The sequence below is a fragment of the Macaca mulatta genome, chromosome 18 (assembly GCF_049350105.2).
Source record: "Macaca mulatta isolate MMU2019108-1 chromosome 18, T2T-MMU8v2.0, whole genome shotgun sequence".
Lineage (NCBI taxonomy): Eukaryota > Metazoa > Chordata > Mammalia > Primates > Cercopithecidae > Macaca > Macaca mulatta.
Window position 1 is genome coordinate 1,048,924 of NC_133423.1, and position 16,606 is coordinate 1,065,529.

A 16,606-nucleotide genomic window follows, 5' to 3' on the forward strand; every position below is an offset into this window, starting at 1 on the left:
GGAGGCGGAGCCGGAGCGGGGAGGCGGGCGCTGCACCTGCCGGGACTCAAGTCACTGAGGGGCCGCCTGGGAGGACTCGTCCGCGGCCTCAGGCTCCGCGCCTTCCCGAGCCGAACCGAACCGAACCGAGCCGAGCCGAGGCCCCGGGACGGCCTGGACCGAGCTGCGTCACTCAGGAGGGCCCGTGGGCGCCACCGGCACCCCCAAAACCCTCCGCACGGGCGATGCATGGGCCTCGGTCACCCCTGCTGCGTTTTTCAGAGACGGGGTTCGCTCTGTGGCCCAGGCTGGAGTGCAGGGGCGACCACGGCTCCCCGCAGCCTCGACTTCTCAGGCCCAAGCGATCCTCCTGCCTCGGCCTGCGCAGCAGCTGGGACCACGGGCGCGCGCCACCGGGTCCGGCTAATCTTTTTTATTTTTTGTAAAGACCGGATCTTACTATGTTGCCCAGGCTGGTCTCGAATTCCTGGGCTCAAGTGATCCTTCCGCCTCGGCCTCCCAAAGCGCTGGGACCGCCCGCCTGGGCCACCACGCCCGGCCTTCCCTGGCCTCTTTCACACCTGAGTTGTGGCTCATGAGTCACCTTGTGACCTCCTCTCCCCCGACAGTGTTTTAGGGTTACCGGTCTTGTTGCGGTGTCTATGCCCCTGTGCAGCGCTGTGGGAGCAGGGCTGTGTCTGGGTTACCCCAGCATCCCCAGGGCCCAGCCCAGTGACCACACCTGGAAGCGCTGGTGTCTAAATGTGCGGATAAATAAAACACAGCCACCCAGCATCACCGCTGTGGAGTGACAGTCCCCGCCAGGTTACTTCAGGGCGGATATCTGTGGCCTGAACCCCAAAGGCCAGGCGGTGAGTCCAGGCCACGGTGCCCAGCGAGGAGCAGGTGTCCCCGAAAACCCAAACACCCCAGAGGGGATGTGAGAACCACCGCAGAGAGCAGGCCCATCACACAGACGGACGCAGAGGCAGGAAATTAGCTCAAACGCAGCTTAGGGAAGGAAGCACGCCCATCTCTACTGCTGTCGTGCTGCCCACGAGTGCCCCATATGTGAGTTCTGATAAACTCACCAAGCTGGACTCCGCCCAGTCGTTCTTTGGTCTCTCGGCAACTCCTACTTTGGGGTAAGGTTTTAAATGTGATTCTCGGTTTTTCTCATTACAAGTGGTCATCAGGAAAACACAAACCAAAACCACAGTGAGCTCCCACTGCACCCCACCAGCATGGCTAGAATCAGAGACAAACGTAAGTCCGAGAGGCGTGTGGGGACTGTGGCCCCGCACGCGGCTGGTGGGGCTGTGAAAGGCTGCAGTGCTGGGGAAAAGGTGGGTGGGTCCTCAAAAGTGAAGCAGTTTCCACAGGGCCCAGCCGCCTCACTCCAGGCATATACGGAGAGAAACGACTCACAAATGCACCCATTCTACTGCAGCGTCGGTAATGCTCAACAGGCGGAAACCACCCAAATGTCCACCCCCTGGTAAGTGAGTAACAAGATGCAGGTGATAGAATATTCCTCAGCCACACAAAGGAGTGAGGCGCTGACGCACGCTATGAAGTGGGTGGGCCTTGGGGACAATGCTGGGTGGCAGAGGCCAGGCGTGAAGACCCTGCGTGGTAAGTGCATGTGCTGGTGAGTTGACTGCTGTTGGTGAGGCTACAAGGACGAGGGAGAGACTTAGGAGGTCCGGGTTTCTTTGTAGGGGGACAAAAATGTTCTACAATTAGATCGTAAGAACGTTGCACAACCCTGTGAATATACTCAAAACTGTTCAATTAGGCCCTTTAAATGGGTGGATTTTGTGGTATGTGAATTATATTTCAATGAAGCTGTTAAAATAATTTTTTAAAAGCATGACCGTTTTGCCACTTTTTGTGTCCTTTTAGCACCCTCCTCTTTTTTCTGTCTCTGAGAGAGGCTGAGATACAAATGCAGTTGTAGGGGCCAGTGTGGACGGTTGAGAAAGACATGGTGTGGTGGAAAGTGGCTGCTGTGCTGCGGCTCCCGGCCCTCCCCCCGGACCATTCAGGCCTAAGGAATCCTGCCCGGCGGCTTCTGGCTTCTCAGGGAAGCCAGCGTGGGTGGGTGCTGAGGAGGAGGAGGGGCCAGAAGATGCCACAGTGCAGGGTGGACGGCCTGCACCCAGGAAAGCCTGCCTGGCATGGGGGGCAAGGAGTACAAGCTGGTGGTGTTTCCATCAGAAACACACCTCATTGTCAAGAACCAGAAGTCGCTCAAACTAACTCAAGGGAAAAACAGGAAATGACTCCTGTGGAGAGGAGGCGGACACAGGGGCTGGCGTCAGCCCCTCCGGGCTCTTCAGAGGGTGCTCATCTCTGGAGGCGGGAGGAGCTGGGCATGGTGCCCCACGGCAGGGCCACAACAAGGTTCCTCATCAGCCCACAGGCAACTTTCCTAACCACAAACAACTAAACGAGCAGGGAGCCAGTCAGACTGCCCTCCTTCCTCCCTTCCAGAAAGTTCTAGAACGCCCACCCTTCTCTTACTCTGCAGGCACTGAGCTCGAGGCGAGGCCGGAAGCTTTACTCCCCAGACAGCCCAGCATCAAGCTCATGGCTTCAGGGGACGGCTCTCTCGCGGTGGGGGCAGGCGCAGACCCAAGGGCTTTCAGCGTCTCCAGGGCGGGGCTGCTGCTCCTCCCTTGTTCAGGCAGAGCAGGGGCCACAGAGCTCTCGACAGCACTGAGCTCACCAGTGATAAAGCACTTCGGACATCCGTGAAGGCAGACTGGCGTCGGGACTGTGGAGAGCTTGTGGGCACCCCGTGGAGCCGGTCATCTTCAGGTGTTGACTGGCTGACCCTGGGTGCAGGTTCAAGCTGGGCACCCTCTCCTCACGGGCTGTGCTTTCCTAACCAGACAGCTAAATGAGCTGGGAGCCCCACCGGCCCACAGGAGCCTGGAACTGGCCGTGCAGAAGACGAGATGAGCCTGCCTCTGACCTGGGAACGCCTCTCTCCTCTCCAGCCGGCATCGGCCAGTCCCTCCGGCCCGGGCTGCTCTTTCAGGTCAGGCTTCTGGGACAGCGCGAGTAGGAACACCCAGCATTGCTGCACACAGCAGCCCCAGGCCCCACCAAGATAGGCCAGGTGGTCTGGTCTGGGAGATGACAGGACTGCCTTTCTTTTTTATGAGATTGGGTCTTGCTGTGTCACCCAGGCTGGAGTGCAGTGGTGCAATCATAGCTCACTGTAGCCTTGCACTGGGCTCCAGGGATCCTCTTGCCTCAGCCTCCTGAGTCGGTGGGACTATGGAGGCACACCACAATGCCCGGCTACTATTTTTTATTATTTTTCTAGAGATAGGGATCTCCCTATGATGCCAGGGCTGGTCTCAAACTCCTGAGCTCAAGTGATCCTCCCACCTCGGCCCCCAAAGCGCTGGTCTTACAGGCATGAGGCCACACTGACTAAGGACTGGCTTTCGAACAAAGCTCTTCAGCTGGATCTGATGGAGACAACACAGGACCACCCTTCAGGAAGCAAAGCTTCAAGAAGCCTGGTATGCCCCCCTAAGAAAGGAGTAGGGGTCCCACAGAGGGGTCCAGGATCCCTTGCTGAACTGGGAAAACTGAAGGTTCGGGCTGGAGGTGGCCATGAGGTGGGGATCATGGCAGTAAGCAAGGGGAGAACCCGCAGGATGGCAAGTCGCTGCACGAGAGGCATTTCTAAGGCAGATGCTGGAGGTGGAGCCATTGGAGGAGGCGGCAAAGTCCTCCATGTGGCCGGGGAAAGAGGTGGTTGGGCCAGGACAAAGTTCACTGCAGTAAGGGGGTCAAGATCCAGGTGGTTAAAACAGCACATCTCAGGCTCTCCAGCCACAGCACCTAACCACGGTGGGAGCGTGTGAAAATACACTCCTGGCGCCTCCAGAATCTACTCACGGCACTCGCCAGAGCTGAGGAGTCTGCATTTCCAGGAGCTCGGCACACAACGTCTGTGCATGCCAACGAGCCTTCACGGTTCTGGGCCTGCGTGGAAGTCAGTGCAATGCTGGCAGGGGTCGGAGGAGAGAAAGGAAGGCTTAGCCTTGTGTGGGCTGTGGGGGTGCCACAAAGCTCCCAGGGGCTCCGAGATGGTCAGGAGAGAGTAGGTGGGAGACAGAGGAAGGTGTGTTCTGTGTGCCCAGGGCAGGAAAGGGTTCACAGAGGGAAATGTCTAAATGCCATTGCCGGAAGAAGAACTGATGCTATTTCCCATGTTCTCATTAAACCCAGACAACAACCCACATACGGCAAATGTCGCTATCCACCTGACACACGCAGGATGGGGTTTGGAATTCAAACGCACTGACTCTCAATTGTGTTGTCTGAGGTCACTGGACAGTGTCAGGAGCTGGGGGGCTGCCAGGGGATCCAGGGCCAGCATGGAGGGGCCGCCATCTTCCCTGTCCTGGCCAGCCCCAAGGACCAGCAGAAGATACAGGCAGGACAGAGGCCACTGCCACCCGGGCCCCACTCTGCCACCCCTCCCTCGTTCTGTCTGTGGTGTGTGAAGGTGCCTGGGAGCCTTCGTTCTTAAAGGTCTGTGGGAGGCCAGGAATCTGGGCCTGAGGTGGACCCACACAGGAAAAAGTGGAGAGGCAGTAGAAAAAAACATAGGAGAAAAACTTCATGACACTGGATTTGACAATGAGTTTTTGAATATGGCACCAAAAGTACAGGCAACAAAAAAATTAGACAAATTGGACTTCCTGAAAATTAAAAACTTTTGTGCATCAAAGGACACTATCAATAGAGTGAAAAGTGTAATCCCAGCACTTTGGGAGGCTGAAGCAGGCAGATCACCTGAGGTCAGGAGTTCGAGACCAGCCTGGCCAACATGGTGAAACTCCGTCTCTAAAAATACAAAAATTAGCCAGACATGGTGGTGGACATCTGTAATCCCAGCTACTCGGGAGGCTGAGGCAGGAGAATCACTTGAACCTGGGAGGCAGAGGCTGCAGTGAGCCGAGATCATGCCACTGTACTCCAACCTGGGCAACAGAGTGAGACTCTGTCTCAAAAAAAAACCCAAAAAACAAAAGCCAAACAACAACAACAACAACAACAACAAAATAGAGTGAGAAGATAATCCACAGAATGGGGAAGATACCGTAGATTATGTATCTGATGCGGAATTGATGTCCAGGATATATAAAGAACTCCTGCAATCTAGCAACAAGACAAACAAGCAACCTGATTCAAAAATGGGGAAAGACAAAGCAATCTACAGATTTGATGCTATTTCTCTCAAACTATCAATGTTATTTTCACAGAATTAGGAAAAAACTACTTTAAAATTCATGTGGAACCAAGAAGAGCCGGAATGGAAAAAGCAAACCTAAGCAAAAAGGACAAAGCTAGAGGCACCACATTACCCAACTTCAAACTACACTACAAGGCTACAGTAACCAAAACAGCACAGTACTTGTACAAAAATAGGCACAAATCAATGGAACAGAATAGAGAACCCAGAAATAAAGCTGCACATCTAGAACTAACTGATCTTCGACAAAGTCAACAAAAATAAGCAATTGGAAAAGGACTCCCTTATTCAACAAATGGTGCTGGAATAGCTGGCATGCCATTTGCAAAGAATTAAACTGGACCCCTACCTCTCACCACATATAAAAATTAACTCAAGATGGATTAAAGATTTAACTGTAAGACCTCAAGTTATAAAAACTCTAGAACAAACCTAGGAAATAGTTTTCTGGACATTGGCCTAGGCAAAGAATTTATGACTGAGTCCTCAAAAGCGATTGCAACAAAACCAAAAATTGACATCTGGGACCTGCTTAAACTAAAAAGCTTTTGTACAGCAAAATAAACTATCAACAGAGTAAACAGACAACCTACATAATGGAAGAAAATATTTATAAACTATGTGTCCAACAAAGGACCAATATCCAGAATCCATAAGGAACCCAAAATCAACAAGAAAAAAAAAAACTTCATTAAAGGACAAAAGACATTGAACAGACACTTCTCAAAAGAAGATACACAAGCAGCCAACAAGCATGAAAAAATGCTCAACATTGGAGAAATACAAATCAAAACCACAGTGAGGCACCAACAGATGTTGGTGAGGCTACAGAGAAAAAAGGAAACACTTATACATTGTTGGTGGGAAAGTAAATTAGTTCAGCCACTGTGGAAAGCAGTTTGGAGATTTCTCAAAGAACTAAAAATAGAACTACCATTCAACCCAGGAATCCCATTACTGGGTATATACCCAAAGGAAAATAAATTGTTTTACCAAACAGACACCTGCACTTGTATGTTTATTGAAGCTCTAGTCACGATGGTAGAGACATGAAAACCCTCCAGGGTCCATCAACAGATGATTGGATAAAGCAAATGTGGTACATACACACCACGGAATACCATGAGCCATAAAAAAAGAACGAAATCATGTCCTTTGCAGCCACATGGGTGCAGCTGAAGGCCATTATCTAAGCAAATTAACATAGGAACAGAAAACCAAATACCACATGTTCTCACTTTTAAGTAGGAACTGCATCTTGGGTACACATGGACATAAAGATGGGAGCAACAGACACTGGGACTCCAAAAGGAGGGAGGGCTGAAAAGCTTTCTTCTTCTTCTTCCTTTTTTTTTTTTCTTGAGACGGAGTCTTGCTCTGTCACCCAGGCTGGAGTGCAGTGGCGCAATCTCGGCTCACTGCAAGCTCGGCCTCCCGGGTTCACATCATTCTCCTGCCTCAGCCTCCCGAGTAGCTGGGACTATAGGCACCCACCACCACGCCTGGCTAATTTTTTGTATTTTCAGTACAGATGGGGTTTCACCGTGTTAGCCAGGAGGGTCTCGATCTCCTCACCTCATGATCCACCCGTCTAGGCCTCCCAAAGTGCTGGGATTACAGGTGTGAGCCACCGCACCTGGCCTTTTTTTTTTTTTTTTTTTTTGAGGCAAAGTCTCACTCTGTCACCCCAGCTGGAGTGCAATGGCGCGATCTCAGCTCACTGCAACCTCCACTTCCTGGGTTCAAGCAGTTCTCCTGCCTCAGCCTCCCAAGTAACTGGGATTACAGGTGCCCGCCACCACACCCAGCTAATTTTTTTTTTTTTTTTTTTGAGACAAAGTTTTGCTCTTGTTGCCCAGGCTAGAGTGCAATGGTGCAATCTTGGCTCACTGAAACCTCTGCCTCCCAGGTTCAAGTGATTCTCCTGCCTCAGCCTCCCAAGTAACTGGGATTATAGACATGCACCACCAAGCCTGGCTGATTTTGTACTTTTAGTAGAGACACGGTTTCTTCATGTTGGTCAGGGTGATCTCAAACTCCTGACCTCAGGTGATCCGCCTGCCTTGGCCTCCCAAGGTGCTGGGATTACAGGTGTGAGCCACCAGGCCTGGCCTAAAAGGCTTTATTTTGGGTTCTATGCTCACTCCAAACCTCAGCATCATGCAACATACCCTTGTAACAAACCTGAACATGTACCCCAGGAATCTGAAATTTAGATTTAAACTTAAAATAATGGGGAAAGGATCTGAAAAGACATTTCTTCAGAGAAGATATGAGAATGTCTAGTCAGTACATGAAAAGACGCTTAATGTCACTAGTCATTCGGGAGACGCAGCTCAAAACCACAAGCCATAGCAAGGCACCACTTGTTATGGTTTAGACGTGTCCCCAAAAGTAGGTGTGCTGGAAACCTTCCCCAGGGCAACAGTATTCAGAGGTGTGACCCCAAAGAAGTGACTAATAAGGGCTCCCTCTCCCCTCTGTCTGTCTCTCCTCTCTCACACGTACACACTCTCTTGCCCTTCTGCCTTCCGCCATGGGATGACACAGCACAATGGCCCTCGCCAGAAACCAACCACTGCATCTCGGACTTTCCAGCCTCTAGAACTGTAAAAAAATACATCTCTGTTCTTCATAAATTACTCAGCCTTGGGTCTTCTGTTACAGCAGCACAAAATGAATGAAGACACTACTTCACACCCACTAGGATGTCTAGAATCAAAGACAGACAACAACAAGTGCTGACGGGGATGTGGAGAAATTAGAACCCTCATACACTGCTGGTGGGAATGTAAAATGATATAGTGACTATGGAAAACCAGTCTGGCAGTTCCCCAAAAACTGAAACATAGAATTACCACATGATCTAGCAATCTCACTTCTGGATACATACCCAAAATGGAAAGCAGGGTCTTGAACAGACATTTGCACACCCGTGTTCAAGGCAGCATTGCTCACAATCCCCCAAAGGTAGAAGCAACACAAGTGTTCCCTGATTGTCAGTGGAGGGATAAACAGAGTATGGTGTGCATGTTACCGGATGGTGCCGTGCAGTTCCAGGCTCTTGGTGTCCTGAACAAAGAATTGGACGTGACACACACAAATAGCAAACAGCAAAGGTTTATTCAGCACAGTATGACACTCTCAATGAGGGGAGCGTGGGTTGACCTCTGCGAAATGAGATCAGCACCAGTTTGGTGTATTTTGCGCTTTCTTTTATATGGTTTTTTTTTTTTTCTTCTCTTCCCAAGGCTGCCTAATCTCTAGCCAGCGCCTGCCTTTTGATTGATACGGAGGTTGCTTACTTTGGCTCTTGTGTGCTTGCATGTTGCCTCCATCCCATACATGCATGAAAAGAAGTCCATATGTATGAGTTCCAATGAGCTGATTATCATACGGGGTCATATTAAGGATACTTTTTCTCTCTAATGCATATGCCCATCTCTGAGGGGCTCCCGTGACAGGTTTGGTCCAGATGTAGCCAGCTATGGAGGCTTCTTGCTTTTTTTTTTTTTTTTTTTTGAGACGGAGTCTTGGTCTGTGGCCCAGGCTGGGGTGCAGTGGCGCGATCTCGGCTCATTGCAAGCTCCGCCTCCCGGGTTTATGCCATTCTCCTGGCTCAGCCTCCCGAGTAGCTGGGATTACAGGCGCCGCGACCTCCCCCGGCTAGTTTTTTGTATTTTTAGTAGAGACGGGGTTTCACCGTGTTAGCCAGGATGGTCTCGATCTCCTGACCTCGTGATCCGCCCGTCTCGGCCTCCCAGAGTGCTGGGATTACAGGCTTGAGCCACCGCGCCCAGCCAACTTCTTGCTTTTTTAATCTCACTCTTGTTTTGGTTGCTCAGCTTCTGCTTATCTTGCTTCTCACTCACTCGCGCCTTACCTTGCATCTGTGTCTACTCACCCCACCCTGTGTTCGACCTCCAATTCCCTGTGCTATTTTCCTGCCTCATATGCACACAATGATATATTATTTTTATTTATTTATTTATTTTTATTTTATTTATTTATTTATTTTTTTTTTTTTTTGAGACGGAGTCTTGCTGTGTCACCCAGGCTGGAGTGCAATGGCCAGATCTCGGCTCACTGCAAGCTCCGCCTCCCGGGTTCACGCCATTCTCCTGCCTCAGCCTCCCGAGTAGCTGGGACTACAGGCACCCGCCACCTCGCCCGGCTAGTTTTTTTTTGTATTTTTTAGTAGAGACGGGGTTTCACCGTGTTAGCCAGGATGGTCTCGATCTCCTGACCTCGTGATCCACCCGTCTCGGCCTCCCAAAGTGCTGGGATTACAGGCTTGAGCCATCGTGCCCGGCCTATTTATTTATTTTTGAGACGGAGTCTCGCTCTGTCACCCAGGCTGGAGTGCAGTGGCCAAATATCAGCTCACTGCAAGCTCCGCCTCCCGGGTTCACGCCATTCTCCTGCTCAGCCTCCGGAGTAGCTGGTACTACAGGCGCCGCCACCACCACGTCCGGCTAATTTTTTGTATTTTTAGTAGAGACAGGGTTTCACCATGTTAGCCAGGATGGTTTCGATCTCCTGACCTCGTGATCTGCCCGCCTTGGCCTCCCAAAGTGCTGGGATTACAGGCGTGAGCCACTGCGACCAGCCCACAGTGACATATTATTAAGCCTTCAAACGGAAGGAAATTCTGGTACATGTTATGACATGGTTTAACCTTGAAGACATTATGTTGAGTAAAATATGTCAGTTATGAAAGGACAAATATTGTCTGATTCCACTTATATGATGTCCCTAAAGTCAAAATCAGAGACTAGCTTGTGCAACATAGTGAGACCCCGTCTCTACCAACAACAACAACAACAACAACAAATTACAGCCTGTCGCTCTAGCTACTTAGGAGGCAGAGGCTGGAGGATTGCTTGAGCCCAGGAGTTCAAAGATGCAGTGAATTATAATCGCACCACTGCAGTCCAGCCTGGGTGACAGAGCAAGACCCTGTCTCTAAAACAAAAACAAAAAACACAGGAAGTAGAATGCCGGCTGCCAGCCTAGGTATGGGGGTAGGGTGGGGAGTTGGTGTTTAATGGGGCATTCACCGAACTTCAGTTTGGGAAAATGAAAACTACCTGGAGATGGTGATGGTGATGTTGCACAGCAATGTGAATGTACCTAATGCCACAAAACCACAGACTGAAAATAGTTAAAATGGTAAATTTCACATTGTGTATATTTAACCACAATAATTGTTTTTTGAAGTACATCTTCCCAGCTTCAATTCCTAGGCTAAGGCTGGGCACGGTGGCTCACGTCTGTAATCCCAGCACTTTGGGGGCTGGGACAGGAAGATCGCTGGAGCCCAGGAGTGCAGAGGCTGTAGTGAGCCGTGATCTTCCCACTGCACTCCAGCTGGTACTCCAGGCCTTGTCTCATAAATAAATAATCAAAGACCCTAGGCTAAGAATTCCAGGTCCTGGAAAACCCTTGATTTTCTTTCCCTCTCCCATTGTATTTTTTAGCATACGTTTGATCTTTCTCAACCAAGATCTCTTTGGTCCAATGGAAACCTACTCGGAAGCTCTGATAACCCTGAGATCCCAACCTCTGCTGGAGAAACAAGACCTGCCATTCCACACCTAGCACCTGGCTGTTTTTTCATCTACTATACCTGGTTAGGGATCAAATTATTAGTCCTGTCTGTGTGGAAGACAAATCCATTGATATGGAAGTGAGAATCAAGAAACTCAGTTTGTGCCAGCCACGGTGGCTCATGCCTGTAATCCCAGTACTTTGGGAGGCTGAGGCAAGTGGACTGCTTGACCTCAGGAGTTCAAGGGCAGCCTGGGCAACATGGTGAAACCCTGTCTCTAAATAAAAAAAATTAACTGGGCATGGTTGCAGCCTTCGGAGCTGAGGTATGAGAATCTCTTGAACCTGGAAGGCGCAGGTTGCCGTGAGCTGAGATCGCACCACTGCACTCTAGCCTGGAAGACAAAGCAAGAGAAAGAAACGAAAAGAAAAGAGAGAGAAGAAAGAAGAAAGAGAAAGAAAGAAGGAAGGAAGGAAGGAAGGAAGGAAGGAAGGAAGGAAGGAAGGAGAAAGAAAGAAAAAGAAAGAAAGAAAGAAAGAAAGAAAGAAAGAAAGAAAGAAAGAAAGAAAGAAAGAAAGAAAGAAAAGGAAAGAAAGAAAGAAGGAAGGGAAAAAGGAAGGAAGGAAGGGAAAAAGGAAGGAAGGAGAGAAAGAAAGAGAAAGAAGAAAGGAAGGGAAAAAGAAAGAAGGAAAAGAAAGAAAGAAAGAGAAAAACTAACTCAGTTTGTTACGAATATTAAATTTCAGGAACTAGGCTTAAGGGAAAAAATCCTGCAGTACGACAGATTGAGTTTGTTGGATTGCAATCTTTGTTTTCATTGCATAGAATACAAGTTTAATAAAAACAAAAGTAAAATATATTTGTAAGACATTGTCCATCAATATTTAGACAGTTGTCCTGTGTTTAAGAATGATTTTTTTTTTGAGATGGAGTCTTGCTCTGTTGCCCAGGCTGGAGTATAGTGGTACAATCTTGGCTCACTACAACCTCTGCCTCCCAGGTTCAAGCTATCCTCCTGCCTTTGCTTCCCGAGTAGCTGGGACTACAGACACCCACCACCATGCCTGGCTAATTTTTGTAGTTTTAGTAGAGACAGGGTTTTGCCACGCTACCAGGCTGGTCTCGAACTCCTGACCTCAAGTGATCCACCTGCCTCGGTCTCTCAGAGTGCTGGGATTACAGGAATGAGCCACCGTGCCTGGCCCCCGCTATGTTTAAGAATGATTTCTATCTAAAAAAGACTTATTTGAAGAGTCTTCCTTTCACACTTTGATGATGATTAATAAATATCAAGAATACAAGTATATATTACCAAGTTTATTTTCTAGCTTTCTCAATTTCTCTAAACCCTCTAATTCTGTTGATGGAATAATCTCAATTCTCACTTTTGAAAATTACGAATCAATCTTGTCTATCCCTTATTTAGAAGCTGGAGACCAACCCTAACAATAAGGTGGCCAGGCCAGTGAGACAGCTCCCATCTGCAGCTGGAGGCACTGAAGCCAGAGGACCACGCCTGCTCTGCTCAAACTCTGCAATGCCGATGTGGACGGCGGGTCTTCAAAGTGGTCTCCTCTGCCTTAGGAACACAGCAAGAAAATGACGTGCATTCTTGATTTCACAGCTACTGGAGGAGTCATCGGCCAGATCGGCCGAGCAGTTGTTTCTTTTTGACCCGATAAAATTATTTTTAGAATAGCTCTCTGTTTTCCTGCTCATGTTTGGCTTAGGATAAATATAGAAATTGTGCCTTCCTCAGCGTATGCCACCTGGGTGGCGCATGAACTGACAAAAGAGAAACTGCTGAGCACTAGCCCAGGATGAATAATTGACCACAGGAATCTAAATATTCAAGAATATTAATGTGTATTCTGAAGTTATAGAAATTAGCCAGTGTTTCCCTGGTGTGAGGACAGACAATTGGGAAGAAAACAGTCTGGGTAAGACTGAAATAGCTGATTACGAGAGCAAAGATGCCGACCACAAGAGCAGAATGTAGATATGAAACAAAGCTTTAAATTGGAAAACCAGTTTTATTTTGGATAGTTGAAAACATCCCAGTTCAACCAAGTGTAGGATGCAGCTGTCTTTTATGAAGCATGAGTGCCCATGGAGGTGCCCAGATGCCCCTCGAATCCAGTGTGAATGGCCTTGTTACTAAGGCCTTAAATCTAAGATGCTGCTGATTTTAGGGTGCACTGTTATTTCCAAGAAAGGGAGAAATGCTGCCAATTAAACTGTTCAGTTTTTATTTTGTACTCGTTAAAAGAGCTCTTTTATAGTTATTGATGCTGGTTGATGGACACATGCATTTCATTGTGTTACTCTCTTTTGTGTTTCAAAAGTTTTATTTAAAAATTATATAAAAGGAGTTCTTTTGGGTATAGAGTTGGGTATAAGATCTGAGTAGAGACTGTTGCCCCTTTCTTTTTTTGAGACAGGGTCTTGCTTTGCTGCCCAGGCTGGAGTGTGATGGCACAATCACGACTCACTGCAGCCTTGACCTCCTGGGCTGAGGTGATCCTCCCACCTCAGACCCCTGAGTAGCTGGGACTACAGATGCACACCACTGTACCCCATTAATTTTTGTATTTTTAGTAGAGATGGGGTCTCACTATGTTGACCGGGCTGGTCTTGAATTCCTAGGCTCAAGAGATCCACCCACCTGAGCCTCCCAAAGTCTTGGGATTATAGGCGTGAGCCACTGTACCTGGCCTGCTCTGTTTTATTTATTCTAAAATAATTGCAATATTTTCATAAGTTTAATTTTCCTTGTTAATGCAATATCAACCATTTTCTAATCCCATTATTTACTATGCAATTCTGGTCCTGTTTGAGTAAATGGTCTTTCCAAGAAGTCATGATTGTGGGTAATGAGGACCTCCTGTACTGTGTAGCTTTTGTGGGTGTGTGAATTTTAAAATAGTGGCTCTCAAATATGGCTACACATCAGAACTTCTGGGGAAGGCTTAAAAGGCCTCCCTGACTGGCACAGTCCCCTTTATCAGTGCTCTGCGGGTGGGCCTGGGCACTTCACCATTTGTGGTTTTAAGGCTGCCCAGAGGTTTCAGTGTGTGACCAAGTGGCTTAAGCTGTGGGATATAGCTTTACACCCGTGGTAGGGAGGGCAGCACAATGGAGGTATTTTACACCAGAAAAGTCCCGGCTCCTCCCACTGTCCTTTGTGGCATTGCTGTCATTCACGTCCACAAGCTGTAATCACCCAGTACATTGTTACTTTATGACTTTAAACGGTTGTCTTTAGATCAATTAAGAATAACAAGGTGGTTCACGCCTGTAATCCCAGCACTCTGGGAGACTGAGACGGGTGGATTACCTGAGGTCAGGAGTTCGAGAGCAGCCTGGTCAACAAAACCCCGTCTCTACTAAAAATACAAAAAATAAGCTGGGTGTGGTGGCAAGCGCTTGTAATCCCAGCTACTCAGGAAGCTGAGGCAGAATTGCTTGAACCCGGGAGGCGGAGGTTGCAGTGAGCCGAGATCGCGCCATTGCACTCCAGCCTGGGCAACAAGAGCAAAACTCTGTCTCAAATAATAATAATAATAATAAGGAAAACAAGAGACATTAATTCTCATTTATTCTGCCTCTGATGCTTTTCCTTTCCTGATGTAGATCTAAGCTTCTGACCTGTATCATCTTCCTTGTCTCTTCTCTAACATTTCTCACAGGGCAGGTCTACTGGCAATGCATTCCTTCAGTTTTTGTTTTTCTGAGAAAGTATTTATTTTTCCTGCACCTTAAGGATACTTTTGCTATATAGAATTCTAGGTGGGCAGATTTTTTTTTTTTTCAATTGCAACACTTTAAAGATTTCACCCCACCCTTTTCTTATCTGCATGATTTCTAACAAGAAGTCTACTGTCATTTTTATTCATATTCCTCTTGTTAACTTAAAAAATCACACAACACTGCATTTAGAAAAGGAGACTATTTCTTTTTTTTTTTTTTTTTTTTTGAGACGGAGTCTGGCTCTGTCGCCCAGGCTGGAGTGCAGTGGCTGGATCTCAGCTCACTGCAAGCTCCGCCTCCCGGGTTTGCGCCATTCTCCTGCCTCAGCCTCCCGAGTAGCTGGGACTACAGGCGCCCGCCACCTCGCCCGGCTAGTTTTTTGTATTTTTTTAGTAGAGACGGGGTTTCTCCGTGTTAGCCAGGATGGTCTCGATCTCCTGACCTCGTGATTCGCCCCTCTCGGCCTCCCAAAGTGCTGGGATTACAGGCTTGAGCCACCGCGCCCGGCCTAGGAGACTATTTCTTAAACAACTTGCAAGGTGGACATCCCACAAGACCAGACACAGGCCCTTCAGAGGAGAGGATGGGGCAGGAGTTTTATGCTGACTGGGTTGGCTAAACATACTTATTCAACAGGTTACAGGAGGAGCTATGAATATTCATGAAGGCAGTTCTGCCGTATGTATCATATAACACATGTTCACTTTGTGGTGGAGATGTAACATTTAAATGTATTATAGTTAGGCCCTATACATCAAAAGGTCTTTCTAAGACCCAAAGGCACTTGGTGCACAGACTTTGTAAACCAGCCAGGACCAGCCATGGTCAGTGGTCTCTTACCAGGAGAGTTACTGAAATCTGTCTCTTGTCTAGTCAGAGGTGTAGCTGTGGCTGGTGGATGGGGGTTCAGTCAGGCAGGTTTATTCAGTTTGAATGTGACAAGCCTAGGTGTGGTTTTTGTTTTTGTTTCGCTTTATGTTTTTCGTTATTTGTTCTGATGGATGTTCTGTATGTTTCCCGGATGTATGGTTTGGTGTCTGTCATTAATTTGGGGACATTCACACCATTCCACCATTTCTCCTGCCCCTTCTTCTCTTTCCTCCTTCTGATTCTCCCATTGTGCCAGTCATATCCTTTGATGTTGTTCTTGGATGGTGTCTTCTGTTGGTGTATTAGGCTGTTCTTGCATTGCTATAAAGAAATACCTGAGACAGAATAATTTATAAAGAGATTTGATTGGCTCACAGTTCTTGCAGGCCATACCAGCATGGCACCAGCAACTGCTCAGCTTCTTGGAGGCATCAGGGAACTTTTACTCATGGCGGAAGGCAAAGTGGGAGCAGGCATTTCACAGGGTGAAAGCAGGAGCAAGAGAGAGAGTGGGGGGTGGGTAGGTGCCACACACTTGAAAAAAAAACAGGGTGGGCACGGTGGCTCATGCCTATAATTGCAGCACTTTGGGAGGCCGACGTGGGTGGATCATGAGGTAAGGAGTTTGAGACCAGCCTGGTCAACATGGTGAAACCCCATCTCTACTAAAAATACAATAAATTAGCTGGGCATAGTGGCGCACGCCTGTAATCCCAGCTACTTGGGAGACTGAGGCACAAGAATCACTTAAACCCAGGAGGCGGAGGTTGCAGTAAGATGAGACTATACCACTGCACTCCAGTTGGGGTAATAGAACGAGACTCCATCTCAAAACAAAAACAAAAACAAAAAACACTTCTCACATGAACTCAGAGTGAGAGCTTACTCATCACCAAGAGACTGAAGGGATGGCACAAGCCATTCATGAGGGACCCGCCCCCATGATGCAAACATCCCCTGCCAAGCCCCACCTCCAGAACTGATGATTATAACTCAACATGAGATTGGTGGGGACACATGCTCAAACTAGATCAGTTGATTTTTTTTTCCATCCCCTTTTCTCCTTGCATTTCAGTTTGGGAAGCTTCTGTTGATTTATCTTCATATTCACTGATTCTTTCCTTTATTCTATCTAGTCAATTAATGAGCATTCTTTATTTCTATTAGTGTGT

At 48.1% G+C, this 16,606-nt stretch overlaps 1 long non-coding RNA gene across 1 annotated transcript; it reads left to right on the forward strand.

Annotated features, from left to right (window-relative positions):
* The first annotated feature begins 89 nt into the window (after positions 1 to 89).
* Positions 90 to 13,063, forward strand: LOC114673853 (uncharacterized). The gene is made up of 3 exons (XR_013408187.1): positions 90 to 1,245; positions 1,430 to 1,477; positions 2,513 to 13,063. It is a non-coding gene; the product is annotated as an uncharacterized LOC114673853 (long non-coding RNA).
* The last annotated feature ends 3,543 nt before the right edge of the window (positions 13,064 to 16,606 follow it).